The following is a 20,190-nucleotide window of genomic DNA, read 5'->3' on the forward strand; positions in this document are numbered from 1 at the left end:
CATGGTGCTGGGCTAACCTGCCGCCGTAGCCGGGGATCGAACACTGATCCCCAGATTCCAGCGTCAGTCGCCCTGGCCGCGGCACCACATCTCTCCCTCCCTCATTTGTAGGGTTTAGGGTAGTGTCAAAGTAGTGTTGTAATGTTTGTGTTGTGTGTGGTTGTGTTTTACGTTTTAGTGTTGTTGTTAGGGTGTTTGTGTAGTGTAGTGTTTATGGGTAGTGTCAGTGTTTTTGGGTTTAGTGTAGTGTTGTAGTGTTTGTCTAGTGTAGTGTTTTCGGGCAGTGTCAGTGTTTTAGGGTTCAGTTTAGTGTTGTAGTGTTTGTGTAGTGTAGTTTTTTAGGGTTGAGTTGTAGTGTTTGTGTTGTGTAGTGTTTTAGGGTTTAGGGTAGTGTTGTAGTGTTTGTGTAGTGTAGTGTTTTAGGGCTTAGGGTAGTGTAGTGTTTGTGTAGTGTTTTTGGGTTTAGGGTAGTGTTGTAGTGTTTGTGTAGTGTATTTGGGTTTAGGGTAGTGTTGTAGTGTTTGTGTAGTGTAGTGTTTTAGAGTTTAGGGTAGTGTTGTAGTGTGTGTGTATTATAGTGTTTTAGGGTAGTGTTTGTGTATTGTTTTAGGGTTTAGGGTAGTGTTGTAGTGTTTTTGTAGTGTAGTGTTTTAGGGTTTAGGGTAGTGTTTGTGTAGTGTAGTGGATTAGGCTTCAGGGTAGTGCTATAGTATTTGTGTAGTATAGTGTTTTACGGTTTTGGCTAGTGTTATAGTGTTTGTGTAGTTTTTTAGGGTTTAAGGTAGTGTTGTAGTGTTTTAGGGTTTAGGGTAGTGTTGTAGTGTTTGTGTAGTGTACTGTTTTAGGGCTTAGGGTAGTTTTTGAGTAGTGTAGTGCATTAGGGTTTAGGGTGATATTGTAGTGTTTTAGGGTTTAGGGTAGTTTTGTAGTGTTTGTGTAGTGTTTTAGGGTTTAGGGTAGTGTTGTAGTGTTTGTGTAGTGTTTTTGCGTTTAGGGTAGTGTTGTAGTGTTTGTGTAGTGTAGTGTTTTAGGGTAGTGTTGTAGTGTTTGTGTAGTGTAGTGCATTAGGGTTTAGGGTAGTGTTGTACTGTTTGTGTACTGTAGTGTTTTAGTGTAGTGTTAGGGGGTCGTGCAGGGTAGTGTAGTTTTATTGTAGGGAGAGGACTGGCGGTCGGGGGAGGGTTGTGTAGGGGTAGGGTAGTCACTTACCTTGCAAACTTTAACCACGAGTAAAGCTTTACCACACATGCCTTTACGTTGTTATGGCATGCGTGGTAAAGGCATAGTCGTGGTAAAAGTTTGCAATGTAATGGCATGTTGTTGTCATTGACATCGCGTAGTAATACCCGCATTGTAATAGCATGCGTGGTATTAGTATGCGATGTAATGACATACATTCGGTGACGCTGCCTCCCACTACAGTACAGGTCTTGGTGACCTCACTGCCTAAGCCTGGTAGGGACCACATAGACATTACCGCCAAGAGGCCACTATCACTGCTCAATATGGATTACAAAATAACAAGCAAAGTGCTAGCTTGCCGTCTCCTCCCCTTACTACCGAGACTCATACACACACAATGTTGCTTTGTGCCTGGAAGAAATCCTACTTGACGACTTTCAATCTGGCTTCAGACCAGGGCACAGCACTGAAACTGCTATGCTCCACATGGTGGATGATGCCCTCCAAGCCCTAGACCAAGGCAAAACCTGCCTTCTAATCCTGCTTGACCTATCCTCTGCCTTCGATACGGTCAACCATGAAAAACTACTTGAACGCCTCAAATTCAGGATGGGTTTGGATGGCATGGTACTGGAATGGTTCAGGTCCTTCCTCCACAACCGTTCTCAGAGATTTCTCATTAACAGCAACCTATCAGTTCCCACCCCGGTCACGGTTGGAGTCCACCAAGGCTCAACCCTGTCCCACACCATCTTTAATCTTTACCTAGAGCCACTCACCGAAGTTCTCCATACTGACGACATCTCCTACCATATGTATACGGACGATACCCAAATTTACATCAATATCTCTTCGCTCAAGGAGATCCTTCGCCTGGAAATGACCGTCCAATGGCTAGCCAACAACCAACTCAAACTTAATGCAAAGAAAACGGAATTTCTCCTAATCTGCCCTTCAAAAACCAACCCGGAGATTCAAAATTGGATCAAGACCATCACAGCCCTGAACTGCCCACCAACCATTGAGGACTCTGCCAAATCCCTGGGCATAATCCTCGACTGCAACCTAAACATGCGAGACCACATTGACTCAATGGCTAAAGCAGCCAGATTCCACTTGAGCTACCTCTGGAAGCTGAAACCTTTCATCGATGCTCCTGACCTAAAAATGGCAGTTCAAGCACTAGTCATCTCCAGACTGGAATATGGCTGTTCCACCCTCACTGGACTGTCCAAGATATCCCTAGCGCCTTTAAAAGCCTGCCTCAACGCGGCCGCCAGGCTACTTACAGGTACCAGGAAGTTCGACCACATCTCGCCACACATGAAAGCACTGAACTGGCTCCCTCTAAAGGCCAGAATTCAGCTGAAACTTGCATGCATTACACACAAGGCCCTATACACAAACTCCCCCGTCTATCTGGCACAGAAACTAGTGATATCTGGAGGAAGTAGGAACTCCCGGTCCGCTAGAAAGCTCCTACTCCAACCTGCCCCCTTTCAAAAAAATAGAACCTACAACAGGGCTGCGCACCAAGAATTTGGAACTCTCTCCCACCTGCCGTCAGAAGAATCCCTTCTCTAGCACGTTTCAAAAATGAGGCCAAAACCTTATCATGGGTAAATTCCTTGTCTAAGGCATACTCGCAACCACTGCATTCTCCTTACACCGATAACTTATGGGTCCTGCGCGATTACAAACTTTCTTTGTGATTGTAACCTTACATGTTGATCTTGTATATTTCTGCACTTTCAATTTTTCTTATTTGTAGCACTGTATACCATGTAAAGTACTCTGGTACCCTCACAGGTCAAGTTCGCGCTCTATAAAACATAATAAATAAAAAATAAATACATTAATATACTCAGATTATATTATGTCATGGCCGCCTGCCCTGAAGATTTCCCCAGAGCAGTGTGTCTATTGTTCGACCTCCGTCAGACCTTCGCTACATTGAGCCGGGAATACATGCTGGCTGCCCTTAAGAGGTTCGGTATTCCCCATAAATTCCTTCAATGAATCAAGCTACTATAGAAAGCACCCAGAGCCAGGGCACACACTGGGGCACACAATTCAGAGGCCCACACCATACAACAGGGCTCGAGACAGGGATGCCAGCTCTCCCCCATGATTTTCCTGCTTGCACTGGAGCCCCTGTCATGTAGGTTGCTCATTGAGTCTGGGGAGTGGGGTATCCCTATTGGCCACACGGTCCACGCACTGTCGCTGTATGCAGGCAATATAGAGAAATACACCAAAGACCTCCAAGGAGACTCACAGTAGCCCACACCTTCACACACTTTGAGTCCCTCCCGGGAATAGCAATAAATGTTAGGAAATCCCACGCATTCCCCTTTAAGGATAACTTCCAAATGCAAGTGATTCCATTTGGCGAACAGGACATTGTAGTGGCTCCCACCACTTTACGGTACCTGGGGATCCAGATATAAAGGCACCCACATGATCTACTGGATGGGACCCTCCAGAGAGCAGTTTCCTCTCAACGAAACTAGGTCACCTTTTGGACATCGCTCCTCCTCTCCGTAGCAGGGTGGCTTGCAATATCAAAGTAATAATGATCCTGCGTATTCTCTATTTTTTCATCAATTTCCTAGTAGTAATCCCAATAAAAATGTTTAAAACGTTAAATACTGTTCTAATTAATTTGATAAGGGGTAAGGGTCGTCGATGTATTAGCCTGGCAAACCTGCAGCTATTGTCGAACGCAGGTGGCATGGGGGCATCTGACTTTCAGGATTACTGTATGGCTGGGCAATTACAGTGGCTCTCTTACTGGTTGGCTGGACGCAATCCGCAAGAAATTGCCTACACACCACAAATGATTGCTCAAGAGAAACTTCACAATGTTTTATGCCAAGAGGTGACCGGCTCCGCTGCTGCTCATGGTGGCACTCACATATTGGCAAATGGCTTTGAAGTACACCCCAAAGACTACTGCTTATGCCCCCATTAAGGCCGCTCCTGGGCCTTCCCACCCCCATAGGCACACTAACGCAACACAGACTTGCCACATGGGCACAAGCAGGTGTGACAGAGGTGGGTGTAATGTTCGGGAACATGACACTACTTAGCCATGCAGATTTTATACATGAGCAAATGCACACAGACACACTCTTTATAAAGCATGCTAGTCTTGTAACATATTTAAAATGGTATTGGGTCCAGATGGGGCTTAACCTACTATGAATGAACTAGTGTACTTGATGGACACTGGCAGACAATTGATCCGCTGGCTATATCAAGGCATCTGCACGCACCAACTCTCACACCTGCTGCCAATATGGGAAAAATTGGAGGGAGAGGTAGGCAGAGTACTTCTAGACAAAGAATGGAACACTATACTTGAAAACCCTAAACAGTTATCCCCTAACTCCCGCTTTAAATTCATACAGTACATGATAGTGCAGCAGTGGCGGTTTCTGCGTTAGGGAGGTGAGGCGTTGCCCCACTTAATTATTTTGTGTATATTTCAGAGAGCGCACCACTTTAAATTATTAATACAATTTCAACTTTCATAGTTGAAATTGTATTAATAATTTAAAGCGGTGCACTCGCATCATGCGCGACCGTGGCGTCACGTCTCGTGACAACAACGACTCTGACTCAGTGTCAGCAATGCAATTATTGACTTGATGATGTGCGTGCGGTATGTTGGCAGTGTGCATGTTGGGTTTGGCTGTCTGTCTTTCCGTGGGCAGGAACCCAGCATGCGCACAGTGGCTTTCCTACAACAAGCACAAGGTGACTGGGGGTTGCCCAAAACCACAGACCCCAGTAGTAGCAAAATGAGTGGCGATTTTTTCTGCTCACGCCAATCCTGGTGCTGCTAAGAGAGCAGTGTCTGCATCTCGATTGGCTGCTGCAGTAGAGGAGGCATGACTTGGAGAAGTTGAAGTTGCAGGCTCTCAGTAGTCGAGAGTGGACACTCAAGAGTCGAGACAACTAGTGAGACAGACACCGTTCAGTGATACGAATCATCATCAGATTCATCGATGAATCTACCATCATCAGACATTCATCACATTCATGATCGATCTTGGATCGGATCTGTACTGCACAACATGTGCTGCTAGTGTGCATGCACCCCAGTAACTGCACAGTATGGACTGCAGCAGTCAATGCCCTGCAGGTACTGCCTTTAACGTTCCGATTGCGGTGCCAATTTCATAGGCACCACCCTAGGAATGACAAAGAACCGCCCAGAAGACAGGAGAAAACTCATGATCTGGCGGATGGTTCGTACATGGGTTTGGCAGGGCGGTAGTGGGTGGTCCTCCTCCCGAACTGTCAAACTCCTAATATGGCCCTAAGTGAGAATGCGAGAGTAAGTGTGAATGCAATTGAATGTGAATAAGAAAGCATGAGTGAGTCAGATTGAGAGTGAGTGAGTGAAAGAGGGTGAGTTAGAATGAATGATTGAGCACAATCGAGTGAGAATAAATGAGAGTGTGAGTAGGGAAAATTAGTTTGATTGAATGTAGGCAAGCACAAGTGGTGTTATGTTTGCAACTCTTTGAAACTAAGGAAAGGGGCTTTGATATTCCCAAGGGACAATACATCTAGGTAACTTGATAGATAAAAAGCACATTTTCTCTCTGGAAATCCTATTTCACTCTCACTCACTCATATATCTATTATTCCACTCACACATAAATTATGTCCTAGAAATTAAAATGGAAGCTGTGCTTGGAATGTGTAAGCACTTATGTGCATATTTAATAAATCATATCAAACATTGACTAAAATTGTACAATAAAACATATCATCATAAACACCAGTATAATGAAAGCATTAAAAACCATATCTGGGTTATCCCCCAATTCATCTAAAAACAACCCCTGGACAGAAAAACTATACGAGACAGTACATTTTGTCTTGTCACTGTTAATTCGAGCCTTATTTTGGACAGCACCCTGCAGGGGAAGAAAAGCTTCCCTGTCTTTTTAATGGCAGCTGACTCTCCTCAAATTTAACAAGGATAGCGTTGACACATTTCGGTGGAACTGTAAGGATAAAACCACCTTCTTCAGGACTAGGAATACTCTTTTCCTTATTCCAATTGCATATGATTGTGTACACCGGTGCTGAAGGCACTCGGAGAGATGTGGCTCCTATGAGAGCAAACATGCACTCTTTTTGCCTGTCACCCGGAGCGCGAAATAAATTGCTCCGTTTGTGTGTGGGCCTCGCTTACTCCGGGATCACTGCTCGGCTGGTTTGTTTTGGCAAAAAGAATGACTGTTTGCTCTCTTTTCACCGTTGGAGTGTAAGAATAACCATAACGGGTTTTACATTTGGGAACAATATCGTGGATATGTTCCCAGAACCGTCCTACAACTGAAAGGGGGGATTCATTGCAAACCGAATGCTAATTAACTGAACTAACTATCCTATGGAAGCAAAGAAACTATAAGGGATTCCAGTTCGATATTAAATCTTTGGAGTGTGCATCTCTTAAACCTCATAGGAGCCACACCTCTCCGAGTGCCTTCAGCACCAGTGTATACAATTATATGCTATTGGGATAAGGAAAAGAGTATTGTTTAGCCTAAATGCACGAGGAGCTCAAGGTGGTCATGTATAGGGAGAGTGGAGAAAGATCCAGAAATTGATAGAGGGGAACTATTGTGACTGCCTGGAGATATTACAAAATTTTAGATAGAAGGCATGTAAAGGCTATCATAGGGAAAGATGATGTGAAGAGATGTGGAAAGAGCACCTGAGCCTCTATTGAATGGGAATTGATGCATGAAAAAAAGATCAAACTGAGCACTAGAATATTCTCTGTCCACTATAATGTAGGTCATCTGCTTCACCATCGACTTTTTTTGTCCTCCAGGATAAACAATGCCTCCATAGTCACCTCTACCCCATTACATCATTGTCTCTCATCTGCAATTAGAAATGTCCTACCTCATTGGAACAATTTGGAACCAAAGGAGATTAGATGTGTTTAAAATAGTTGTAAGCTTTTAAAGCTGGTGTGACTGCCACTGAAGCTGTGATTGTGTATTGCCTCAAGTACAGGCTCAACCTTTTAAATAATTAACCAATTGTTTTGTAATACACTTTGCAATTATGCCAAATTGCAACCGGCCTACTGAGCAAGGCAATTGCCGAAGCTTTCTTTGACACTTTGGTGACGCAGAAAAGTAATCATGATCTATTTTATTTGCAGCAATCTTCTCAATTGTCCAAGACCAGGAGGAATCCGCGTTAGAAGAGCAATGCAGTGCTAGGAGCAGAAACGACCAATAGGCAAAGCAGCTCAAGAACAACTCGCAATGCCTTGACAATCACCGGGTGCAAGAAATTAAGACATGCCTTAAGCAGCGAACATTTATTAAACATTGCAATTTGTGCTAACACCAGAATATTGTGTATGTACTACAATGCTTGCAGTTCAGCGGAGGGTACATGGTTATAGTTTTCTTCTTTTCTTTAATGCGTTAAAGTTAGAGACATGAGGACGAGTGTCATAAATGCATTTTGGAATATGGAAAGCAGCAATCCTGGACAATGCTTTTACTTACTTGTATGTTTTTTTTATGAATTAAGCTCCAAACCTCTACAAGTATTGAAAATCCCAATGAGTCTTGTCTGTGAATGAAAGTGCCTTTTGTGTCACTGACGGATGTAGATACTAAATAAGTCCTCCTACACGCACTCTGTCATTCATCCATCCATGTATTAATCTACCAACTCACCTTTCCATTCATGCCTTGACAAAACCACAATAAAACACAAACTCAACAATTAAAATAATTCAATTAGAAGAAAGAAAACATGCTGGCTTCTAAACACAGAAGGCAGATGTTTGCATCAACAAAACTAAACATAACAGATGGGTGTGTGTCTTTAAAAGGCATTGTAAATAAGCCTACTGTTTTAAAGTTCAAGCATGGCCCCCACATTTAGAACCAATGTGGTGGCAATCTTGCAATGGTGAAACAATGATACATTATGGACAACAGCATTCCATAATGATTTCTTGTTTTAAACGAAGTGGCCATGTTGAATGTGGGGCACTGCAGATGAAATGAACAGTAAGTAAACAACCCATCACCACTGCCTGGAGAGCTGTGCCATTAGTTCTGCCCATTAACATTGCCTGGAGAGCCCCTTAAGAAGCATTTCAACAAAAAGAAGAGAATCAAAGAAATTAAAGGGAAACTACAAAAAGAGAACATTCAAAACAGAATGACTGGCCAACCCGCCCTATTACTGAAGTACACTCATTTACAGGTGGATGTACACACATGACCAGAAAATGCCATCATTTATAGGACAAAAGACTCACTGTCTGATGCAGAATTAATAAATGCATCATGAAATTTACTGTCATGGATGGAAGTCGAGTGTTAGTGACACTCAGACAGACCAATGGCAGAACAGAATGGACCAAAGGCCCATTTTGTATCTAAATAGAAAAATATGTATATCTTTTTTTTCAAGATCCTAGCTCATATCTAAGAAGTGATTCTACCAAGAATTATTAAAATGCAACACTTCTCCCCTTAGGGTTTGTCATAGTCAGTCATCAACATCAAATCATTCCCTACATCGGCGCTTGGGAAGCTAAAGAAAATTCATGCGGATAGTTACTATTAATATCTGCGGCTTAAATGATGCCAAGAAACGCAGGGACCTGAAAGAATACTTTAAGACTCTGCATGCAGATATCATCTGCATGCAAGAAACACATGTAGAGATCTCTCAAAAATATTTACTAGAACAATTGGGATACCAGTTGTTAACTTGCACGACACAAGGGACCAGAACACGTGAGTTGGCGATATTGGCACGAGCAAAGACGGTTATATTGAAAAAGCAGAGGGCAGATAAGTACGGTCGATGGGTATTCGCTGAATGTCAAATGCAGGGATCTAATCACTATGCTCTGTATATGCTCCAACAGTGGATGACCCAGAGGTTCTAAATCACATTAACACACAATTGTCCAACTGGCCGCTGCCAATAATAATGTGCGGAGACTTGAATATAAATGGCCTAAATGGCCTATGGAAAAATGACCCCGGTAGCTTTACTGGTAGGAAGAAGAGAAGCCGTTAATGCAGGATAATGGGTTGATCGATATATGGGAGCAGGAAAACGCTGGTGGGGGGGCAGCACATATTATTCCGCACCTCATAAGATTGTAGCACGCCTAGATTACTTTCTGATATCACCTCTGTTAATACCCATGGTCAAGATCAAGAGGCTGCCGAGGGTGATGTCAGACCATAACCCTCTAGCTCTTGAAATCTCCATCCCAAATTCTCCAAAAGCAACAATTAGCTGGACATTTGAGAGAGCTCTACTGCAAGATTTTGAGCACGTCGCTCATATGGAAGGTTGGCTAAGAGAATTTTTGGAGATTAATACGGGGTCGGCCTCACCAGCAGTAGTATGGGATGCTTTGAAGGCTGGCATCAGGGGGAAAACTACCAGCTTTTCTCTCAGGCAGAATAAGCTGGAGAAGGAGGCTATCGAGGAGAAAATAAGGTCAGTCGCCATACTAAAAGAAGAGCTGGTCAAAGTAATAAGTGCCAAAGTAGATTTGACAAGAGTCGTACAGGACCTGGCAATAGCTAAGGCAGCAGTAGCGGAAGTATTTGCTTCAAAGGCCGCTGGAAAATACTCAGCATGGAAGCAAGATCAGTATGAGTACAGCGAGCAAATTGGGTGTATCTTAGCTATCAGAACGCGGCAGGCTGCTACTAAGGGAGGAATATCAGAGCTCGTATCGGGGCAGACATTACCGCTACCACACCAAAGGAAATCTGCTCGGTATTTCAGGATTTTTATCAAAAACTATATAATCAAGATAAGGGGTTGGGTAAAAAGGAAACAGAAAAAGAAATAGAGCATTATCTAGAGGCCGCATTAATAGAGAGGTTAACATTAGAAGATAAAAATGCTTTGGAAGCCAGCTTCACTCTAGAAGAAATACAGGGAGCAATTAAAGACCTCCCCTCTGGGAAAGCAGTGGGGCCTGACCTTATCCCACTCGAGTTCTATAAGAAATTTCTCCCAATTTTAGAAGCAGATATTAACAAACTTATGGTTTCAAAACAAAGGGGAACAGCACCGCCTAGGTCTTGGGGGCGAAGCTTTAATGGTGGTCTTTCTTAAAAAGAATAAAGCCCCTACTGATCCAGGGTCATACAGACCTATAAGCCTTATGAATAGTGACACCAAGATATATTCTAAGATTTTGGCTAATCGCCTGAGTTTGATAATTGGCAAGGTTATCTCCCCTTGGCAACACAAGTTCATCCCTGGGAGGGGTACTTCAGATCATATAAGAAGGGTGTGTACATTATTTGATGGGACGGCAGCCTCACAAGATCCTATGGCTTTAATACTCCTGGACGCCGAGAAAGCGTTTGATAGGGTCTCGTGGGGTTTCCTATGGGCTGTATTGAGAAAAGTAAATATCGGGAAAGTCTGCACAGGGGCCCTGAAAGCTCCATATAATAACCCTAGGATCAGGCTTAGAGTGATGGGGGAGCAAAGCGAGACAATTAACATCGAGCGTGGAACTAGACAAGGGTGTCCCTGTTCCCTGCTACTCTTTGCCTTTTATATCGATCCTCTCATAAGAAGAATCGAGCTAAATAGGAACATCTTGACAATTACTCTGAATGGGTATGAGACTAAAATATTAGGGTCTGCAGATGACCTAGCAGTTACATCTCCTGATCCTGCTTCTGCATTAGTTGAAATAGAAAGGGAAGCAGAAGTCTATGGGATTTTATCTGGATATAAACTGAACCAAGGAAAAACTCAAATTGTTGTAAACCAACAGGTTATAATTGCAGATCAGAGAGTTACTGAAGCTGTGGTTTATCTAGGAATAACCATGACATCAGAATTAACGAAGGTCGTGGAAAAAAACCTGGACCCGGTGATCAAAAAGGCTAAAGAAGATCTAGACAGGATGAATAGCCTGCATCTAACAACTATAGGCCGATGCAATGTAAAAAAAATGCTATTCCTGCCTAAGGTCTTGTATCTATTTCGAACTATCCCGTTAAAATTTAACAATAGCTGGTTTAAGGAAATTGAGGGACTTACCAATCTCTTTATATGGGCTAAAGGAAAAACACGGAGGGCAATAACATTTTTGTCATTATCTAGAGATCGGGCGGCCTCGCTGTACCAGATTTTAAGGCTTATTATTTGGCAGCAGCCCTGCAATATATTAGAGGATTACTAGGTGGTAATACAAATGATAGGTGGAGGGGTAATGATTGCATTCCAGATATCTTCGAACTATTAATAGCAGACTCTAATAAGGGACTGCTTACATTTAATGAACCGAATTACTACAAAAAAACAAAATTCAAGGTACTTGGGGCTGCATCTTCAGTATGGTCTCTGGTCTGGAAAAAAATTAAACTTGGCAGGATGAATTTTTATACCCCTCTATATAAGAACCGTTTATTACCAGAGGTGTTCCACGACCAGGTGACATCCTTGGGGTCAATATCATAGGAGACATCGTCGATCATACAGGCTTAATCGGTTTTGAAAAAGCACAGCAATTATATAATCTTGAGCGCAGAGATTTCTATAAGTATCTTCAGATTAGGTCAGCTTTATCAAAAAAACAGGCCGGCAATATGAATTTTAGAGAGAGATCAGGAGGGTTGCTCCATATCACAATTATATGATGAAATATGCCAGTATAAAGAGGATGATCGGGCGAAAGTATTTGAAAAATGGAGAACGAAGCTAAATCTAACAGGGAACGAGGGTGAAAAATCGCTTATCTTTGCAAACACAATATTAAAAGTAGTGAATCTGCAAGCACAGTATTATAAGACCCTGTTCAAACTTTATTATACACCACATAGAATAGCTCGGTGGGGTGGAACAATTGGGATAACATGCCCGAGGTGTCAAAGCTCGCAGGCAGATACAATATACATGTTTGCCTCATGTCCCAATTTAGATCCATTTAAACGGTCATTAGAACAATTTTTGGATAGCGTATTAGGGATATCTATTAGCGTAACTGATGAAGTTATGATTTTAGGTGTAGCGAGAAAAGGACTTGAAATACCTCATCAAGAATTTATATTTCTGGCAATGACTTTGAGTCGGTTGTGTATAGCAACTCTATGGAAAGACCCAAATCCACCGACTTTTCAACAGTTGTTGTCACGGTTGTTAGCCATATATGCCTGAGAGAAAGCTTTGTATGACAAAAAAGGGCAGAAGGCAAAGCAGTGGGGAAAACGGGACTGGGCACCGGTTGTAGAATGGAAATTAAGGATGGATAAATATTAGAAGGAGTAAACCTGAGGCAGTTTCTATATAAGCTGGGCATCATGACCTCTTTTAAGGCATGCCTAGTATTAATCTTTTTTTTGTGCCTGTATTCCTCACTTTGCCTTTTGTCCTTTTTTTCTTTTTCTTTTTGTTCTTTTCTTTCTTTTCGTATTAGTCCGCATGTGTGTTTATACTATGATAATTTCTGGTATTTTGACTCCAAAAGGTATATATTTTTTATTGTATATACTCTGTGTAATACTGTATTAGAAAAGCTTTATACCTGATGATGAAGAATACATTTAAAAAAAAAAAATCATTCCCTACAAAGGTAATTTGACATTTTGTGGAACACAATAGCTATCTTTTTGCTTTAATACAGTGAAATAACAATCAGCACTTCCAATCAACCTGTTGACTTTAACATATGCTTTTCACAATCAATATTTCAAGCCTGATGTATTTATCAAAATGTTTCAGATCAGACTTATGGCAACAGAAATATTTTTTCTTATTAAAACAATCAGGCCAGCAGCTGCTTTCAGTGGCTATTCACCATAACCAACTGAGGTTTCCTGTGCTGTGCTTATACTTTCCCAGAAGGCAACAATTAGGCATACAGTACTAACATTACATTGTATATTAAATTACAGTTGGCAAAGCAACATTCTATCTGTCCTAATATGACCCAAAAAGGATTCTGACAGTATAACTCTTCATACCCCCTGTTTGCCAGAACAGTCAACCAGCATCAAAAGGCTTACCTACTATAGTGACCTGTGAGATTTCATGCAATCAAATACCTATCAGAGGTTTTAATACAAAGTAATTACAATCTACTCTTAAATGGCTATTGGCTTTAACATGTACTTTTCACTATATATATATGTCAACCCTACTGCCATTTTCATAACCTTTCATTATCAATTATCAACCTTATAACCTTTATCAGTGGCTTGCCACCATAAACAACTCAGACCTACTGTATAGGTTCACACTCCTTCCAACAAGGCAATAGTCATATATACAGTAAAGATAATTACAAATATATATAGAACACAGTGTAAAAGAATCCGAAATTCCTTCTAATAGAGCCTAATAAGGATTATCATAATGCAAAATGTCTATCTCCATGGCCTGTTCAGGTGGGTCACCATCACCAAAAACCTTGGCCAGAGCAGTAATCAGGAAGAATTCATGTGATAAATTGCCTGTCTACAGGCTGTAGCACAGTGTAATAACAATCCACCCTTAACAGCTGTTTGCCTTTAACACATACTTTTCACCTAAGTAAGGCCTACTTTCCTTGTCATAACATTTCATTATAAATAGATCACACCTAAAGGGGATGTCAGGCTGGAGCTGTTGAGGTGAGGACTCTGTGACCCAGAATCCTGTGTGTGAAGGAGGAGGAAAGACAGTGACCAGTTCCCCTGTGCCGCACGCTGTAAAAACGCTCTTCGCCTACCCCGGTGCGTGAATTCTGGCTGGAGCTGTTGGGGTGGGGACTGTGTCCCAGAATCCTGTGTGTGAATGAAGAGGAGGGGCAGTGACCAGTTCCCCATGCCATGCCCTGAAAAGCACTCTTCCCCCTACCACAGCGCAGGACGTCCAACTGGAGCTGCTGCGGTGGGGACTCTGTGTCCCAGAATCCTATGTGTGAAGGAGGAGACGGATCAGTGGTCAGTTCCCCTGTGCCACGGGCTGTAAAAGCTCTCTTGACCTATCGTGATACATGCACTGGACGCGCCCGGGCAATGCCCGAGCCAAGGGCAGGCCCATCCGTGTCTGTCAGAGACCGGAGGAGTGGGCCCTCCCTCTTGGACTTTACCTCTTATTTTGACCCTTGGTTACACCATTGGGACCCAGCGGCACAGAATGAAGGCTGGAGGAGCCTGGAGCAGTGTAGAGGAACTGGTAGGGATTCTTAACTTTACCTATGCTTTTTATTGGCCTATTTTTTGTGGGTACCACTCGAACTGCATCTCAGTGGCTGTACATGTGTTTTAACAGCTCAGCTTAGTGTGGAGAACTGTAAAAAAAAAAAAAATTCACATGAATGAAGAAAAGTGTCACTTGAACAGTACCACTTACCAACAATGAATTAAATGCGAACAAATAACTCTGCTGATGTCCAGATCGTAACACAATGTATACTAAAATCAAAAAACTGAAAGTAAGTTCAGAACCCAAATTCCCTTGAATTACTATTTGAATCACTAACATCTGTTAGCCCAAACGTGTTCTGGACTTCAGCAGAGTTATTTGTTCGCATTTAATTCATTGTTGGTAAGTGGTACTGTTCAAGTAACACTTTTCTTCACGCACCAGGTGTTTCTAGTTTGGTGAAGGTTTATCAGACAACTAGCCAGCATTTCTCCAGCTTATTCTTGTGAAACAGTCGCTTGCAATTTGTTCCACCATTGTTGTGCTATAAAAGAAAGAATATTGATGTGTGAAATTTTGTTTTATTTTGACAGTTCCCCTGAGAAGGGATCCTGCATCCCGAAATGCATTGGGATAAACGACTAATGAATTTCATGAATGTTTAATTACATTTGTTAAAATTTTGGAGTTTTGTTAAAAAGAAATTGTACGGACCAAAATAATATTGGTTTAAACACAACTTTTTTCGTGTAGAGTTTCATTTTGGATGATAATTGTTACGCAAAGCATCATGTTTTAAATATGTGCAAAATGTATGGGAATTTCAAAAAATGTGTGGGTATACATTTGGCAAATTATTGTTTGCAAAATGCAGTGCGGGTAGGGTCAAGTGATCAGTGACACTTGCAGTATTCAGTTGATTCTTATAATAGGGAGGGTAGCTATCTCCTTTCCCCCCCAGCACGCCCAGATTAAACTCAGGATTAAAAATTTGATTTAGTATTTATTTTTTCGAAAATAAGGTGTGCGCAGCACAAACAGTTATCTACTAGTATGGATGAAGGGCAATCATTCTTGAAAGCTTTGACTGAACAGAAGCTCTGGGGACTGCCAATGTATGTGCAATGCGAATTATAATAGAAGAGCGCTCCAGCTATCTTTAAGAGATATTTCCAACTCCGAGGAAGTCCATGCTGTTTAACTGCATGCTCCTTTTCAATATTTGATCATTTGGAGAGACCTTCTTTCTCTTGTATTTGTGACTTCTAAGCGGTGGGGACACGGGAAGTTGAGCGTCCTCATTCTATGTACATACGAGAACTAATACGCTGGTGCAGCCTTCATTGCCTACACTGCTGTCCTCATAACTCTAACCTTTTTGCAGCAAGCAGCATGGGTTCTCAATGAGGAAATCGAGTTGGTTCCTCGTTGCCTCTCCCGCTCTCCTCAACCCCACCTCTTCCATCCCTTGATCGGGGATCAAGTTCATTACCCTCTCCATTGGCGTAGGTTTGTAGAAGAGAGGTTAGTGTATCTGAAGTGAATAATAATAATAATCCACATTTGTAAAGCACGAACAATCACCCATAAGGGTCTCTAGGCGCTGGGGGCCGTCGGGAAGATTAAGCAAGCTATTGCCCAGGCTGGCACCGGGGATCTAACCGTGATCCCCAGATTCTAGAGTCAGTCGCCCTGGCCGCGGCGTCACACCTCTTCCACACGTGAACGCTTCATTGCATACCTCACAGTCCCATGTGCAGGTATCAGACACACACCTTTCATAAATTACACAGGGATTATCATAGGAGGTTTCGCGAGCAGGAGTGGGAGGTAAAAGAAAGCAGACCTTAATTGCCAGTAAATCTAAACATGCAAGGGTCAGGGATGTCATACCACCCAGGTGTGATGATCCCTTGGGCTGGGACAAATCTAACTCACTGACTTTGCTCGATTTTTTCTGAGTTTCCCTAATAGCTGCCTTGGAAGCTAAATTGGAACCTATTAACCAGCATTGAGCAGCAATCGAAAAGTCCTCTTTAGCCTACCCGGCGGAAGTAGCTGCCCTTAATCTTGTTGCTTGGGTTCTTCTACCAAGAGGCATCTTTATTCACAACGTGCGGTAAGGGGGTAATGAACAGTCGGGATCTCAAAGCTCCAGATCTGTAGTCAACCCCCCAAACTGTCCCGCAGGTGCGATCCGAAAGCACCATCCTAACGTCCAGAGGGGGAGAACCAACTAGAGGTGTAGCCTTGATGTCTCATCTATAGAAGCCCCTACCTTGCAAGCCCTGTAATTTTCTTAGGGGATGAGGAAGTTGCTCCTGCTGGATTTCTATAATGCTACCTCTTTGTTACCGGGGATGGATTTGTAATATTCAATTGCTGAGATCTCATTTAATGAAATGGAGAACACATAATTCACAATATGCAAAGATCATGATTGTCGGCGACTCTAATGTTCATGTATGTGGAGATCCGAGGAATGATGGTGTGCAGGCCCTGGGTTGCCGCTGCCTGACCGGTATGCATATGGTGCAAACCCCACAGGGAGCTAATCTACATGCAATATTAAGTGAATTTCATTGAGTCTCTGCAATGGACAATTTTCTCCCTGAAAGGACGGATATTAATCCTACATTTATTGGGATGGGTTGCACGTTGTTTATAGATTGTACCTTTGTTTCCACCCCCTTCTTTCAACATGTAATGGACTCTGAAATTCCTCTGAGCATTTTCAGTGACCATAACCAAGTGTGCGTTACAACCTGTTGGACCACGCTCATTCAAGCCCAGAGGGAGTGTGTGAGAGGGACCCTGAAGGCAACTGACGGGGCGAGTGTCTTAAGTGGTCATAGGTAATCCCAAACTTCTTCTATAACCCTGATCTCTCAATGTCAGAGGGAGTTTGTTATATGCTCAGGCCAAAAGAATGGTTCATTTACAATTTTAGATGCTTTTTCTGTCATCGTGAACACCATCTTGCAGTTATTGAAGGCACTTGCCCTGCGGCAAAATGATGTGGCGCAGAGATGGTTTGATTTAGGTTGCTCACGAGCATTGAGAATTCTAAAACATTCATTGAGTGCTAAACCTAGAGACCCTTTTTTGTCAAGAACAGTCGTGATTTGTATAAAGCTGAACTGGTAAGACGTAAGAACTTATTAAAGGATGAAGCATGGTCTGATTTGATCAAAGCTAGTACCCTGAAGACCAGCTCCAAATTTTAGAGTATGACCAATAGTCCTTTTCTGGCTGCTGAAGCAGCTGCTCCTTTGGAGGCCTATATTACTGAAGACAGTTGGGTTAGCCATTTTGAGGATATTTATTTTTCCCCTCTTCTATCTCCAGTGGTGGATCTGATAACATTGGAGGGACGGCTGTTTTTTCCTTCTCTGCTGAGGAGATTAGGAAGGGAATATTGGGGCTGTCCAAGAATAAGTCGCGAGGCGCTATGGAATCCCACCTGACCTCTACTCTTCTGATGTAGAGGTCTGGGTACCCGTCTCTACGTCCCTTATTATCATGGCAGTCATCGCAGGTCCCCAAAGGTCTTGGGCAAAGTCGATCATTGTGCCAGTTTTCAAGATGGGTGACAGAAAGTACTCACTGTTACAGGCCAATTTCTTTGCTTGATTCTGTTGTTAACGTGGTAGGGCGTGTTCTTTTGGACAGAATTTCCACAAGGCAGCCAAAATCAATGCTCTATCTGATGTACAGCACAAGGCGCTCAACAATTGTCAGTGATCTTTGTTCCCGGTACCAACGTCTCCTAGTGGTAGAAGACTTTAACTACCACTGGGATATACTACCAAGAGAGCTACCTGCTAGTCAATTCAAGAGAGTCATGAGCTCGCTAGGACTTCATCAGGTGGTTGACTCCCCAACTCATGTCAAAGACCATATTCTGGACCTCATCTGGACTACTCAGCCCCGGGCTAGCCTCACAGACATCAGCCCATGCATCTGGTCAGATTACTCAGTAATCCATTGCTGGGTTCCGTTGGTAAACCAACTGTTACACCCACCTCCAGAGTGGAGAGGTGTATGCAGCTGAAACAATATTGAGGCAGACAAGCTAATAGGCACCCTGCTCATTACCTCCCGTACTGACCCTATGAAAGATAATCTCGACCAGGAGAGTGAAGCACTCACTGGTAACCTATGTAGGGCCGTAGATCAGGTAGCACCAGCCCGGAGGGAAAGAGTCAAAGACAAGAGCAAGGGGGCTCCCTGGTTACATGAGGATCTGCGGGGCAGGAAGCAAATCCTCCATCAATCCGAGGGGCTATGGCGCAATTCTCTTCACCCAGCTGTGCTTGCAAGGTACAAAACCATGCGAACCCTATATAAAAAGGCCATTATGGCCAGAAAAGCTGAATATTATGAGGCTAGAATTGCAGATGCTACAAATAAACAGAGGGAAATGTTTAGAATTCTCAGAGAGCTCAGTCTGCAGTCAGAACAGAAATTGCCACCCTAGCTGACGGATTGCAATAAATTCCAGGACTTCTTACTTCAGAAAGATAGGGATATCTTAGCTGAGATAGATAACATTCCTCCAAATAAAGCAATCCTAGACCAGACCGTAGCACCCAGCACTCTGGGCGAGCAACTCACTTTTTCCCCTGAATTAGACTCAGCGTCCCTGACATACCTGATGAACTGCGTTAAACCTGGCTCCCCTGCAGATCCTTGCCCACAAGGATTTTCCGAATGGCCCTCCCCAGGCTAGAAAAAGAGATCCTCTCTCTACTTAATCATTCCCTGGAGACAGGCTATCTACCCACCAGTATGAAGGAAGCTAGGGTCATTCCCCTGCTGAACAAACCAGGGGCAGAGGTGGCCAATCTTAGAAAATATAGGCCCATTTCCCAGCTCTTTTTTCTAGCAAAAGTCCTGGAGCAACGTGTCTTCAAAACACTTTCAGCCTTTATAGAGGAATAACAGCTACTTCAGGGGCAGCAGGAAGGCTTCAGAGCCCACCATAGTACTGAACTGGTGATGTTGGTTGTACTCAATGAGCTCAAAGTGTGGGCCTATAACAAAGATTCGAGAGCCCTGATTTTGCTAGACCTGTCAGCGGCGTTCGACATGGTCAATCATGCCCAACTCTTGTTTCAGATTTCCAATATGGACATTTTCAGATTGGCTTTCCAGTGGCTGGAGTCCTTTTTTCTGGGGTGGTCCCAAAGGATCCAACTGGGTGAGCAGATGGCATATAGCTGTGCCCACTCCTGTGGTGTCCTACAGGCTTCAGCCCTGTCCCCTCTCCTGTTTAATGTGTATCTCCAGCCTTTGGTGGCTGCCCTAGCTGGCATGGACTGTCAAGTTTTCAATTATGCAGAGGATACAAAACTTATCCTGCAGATCAATACCTCCCCGCATGCCCACACTCGTGTGCAAAACATTTTTAGACACACTGTGAGCTGGATGACAGCCAACTCATTAAAAGTCAATCCGTACAAAACGGAGGTTCTCGTAATCTCCTCCAAAGGCAACGCTTGGAACAACCTTTTCTGGCCACAAGAGCTCGGCACCGCACCGACGCCAGGTCCTGTTGTAAAAAGCCTCGGCATCAAGATTGATGCCAATCTCTCTATGACCAACAAAGTCGCTACTGTGGTTGGCACGTGTCTGGGCTTAATGAGACAGCTGCGGAAACTTGTCCCTTTTCTCTCACCCACCACTCTACAGACAATTGTGTTCGCCACAATTGTGTCCAGGCTGGACTATGGCAATGCCTTATATATTGGTCTCTGTGAGATACTAATCTGCAAGCTGCAGGTGACCATGAATGATGCAGCTAGGCTGATCTTTAGG

At 43.2% G+C, this 20,190-nt stretch overlaps 1 long non-coding RNA gene across 1 annotated transcript in view; it reads left to right on the forward strand.

The window, feature by feature from the left end:
* The window catches only part of LOC144818714 (uncharacterized), a 249,788-nt gene extending 234,679 nt beyond the window's left edge, over positions 1–15,109 (forward strand). The window contains exon 5 of the long non-coding RNA XR_013607156.1: positions 7,382–15,109. This is a non-coding gene — a long non-coding RNA (uncharacterized LOC144818714). The remainder of the gene's footprint in view (positions 1–7,381) is intronic.
* Positions 15,110–20,190: the final 5,081 nt, after the last annotated feature.

This window comes from Lissotriton helveticus, chromosome 2_1 (assembly GCF_964261635.1).
Source record: "Lissotriton helveticus chromosome 2_1, aLisHel1.1, whole genome shotgun sequence".
NCBI lineage: Eukaryota > Metazoa > Chordata > Amphibia > Caudata > Salamandridae > Lissotriton > Lissotriton helveticus.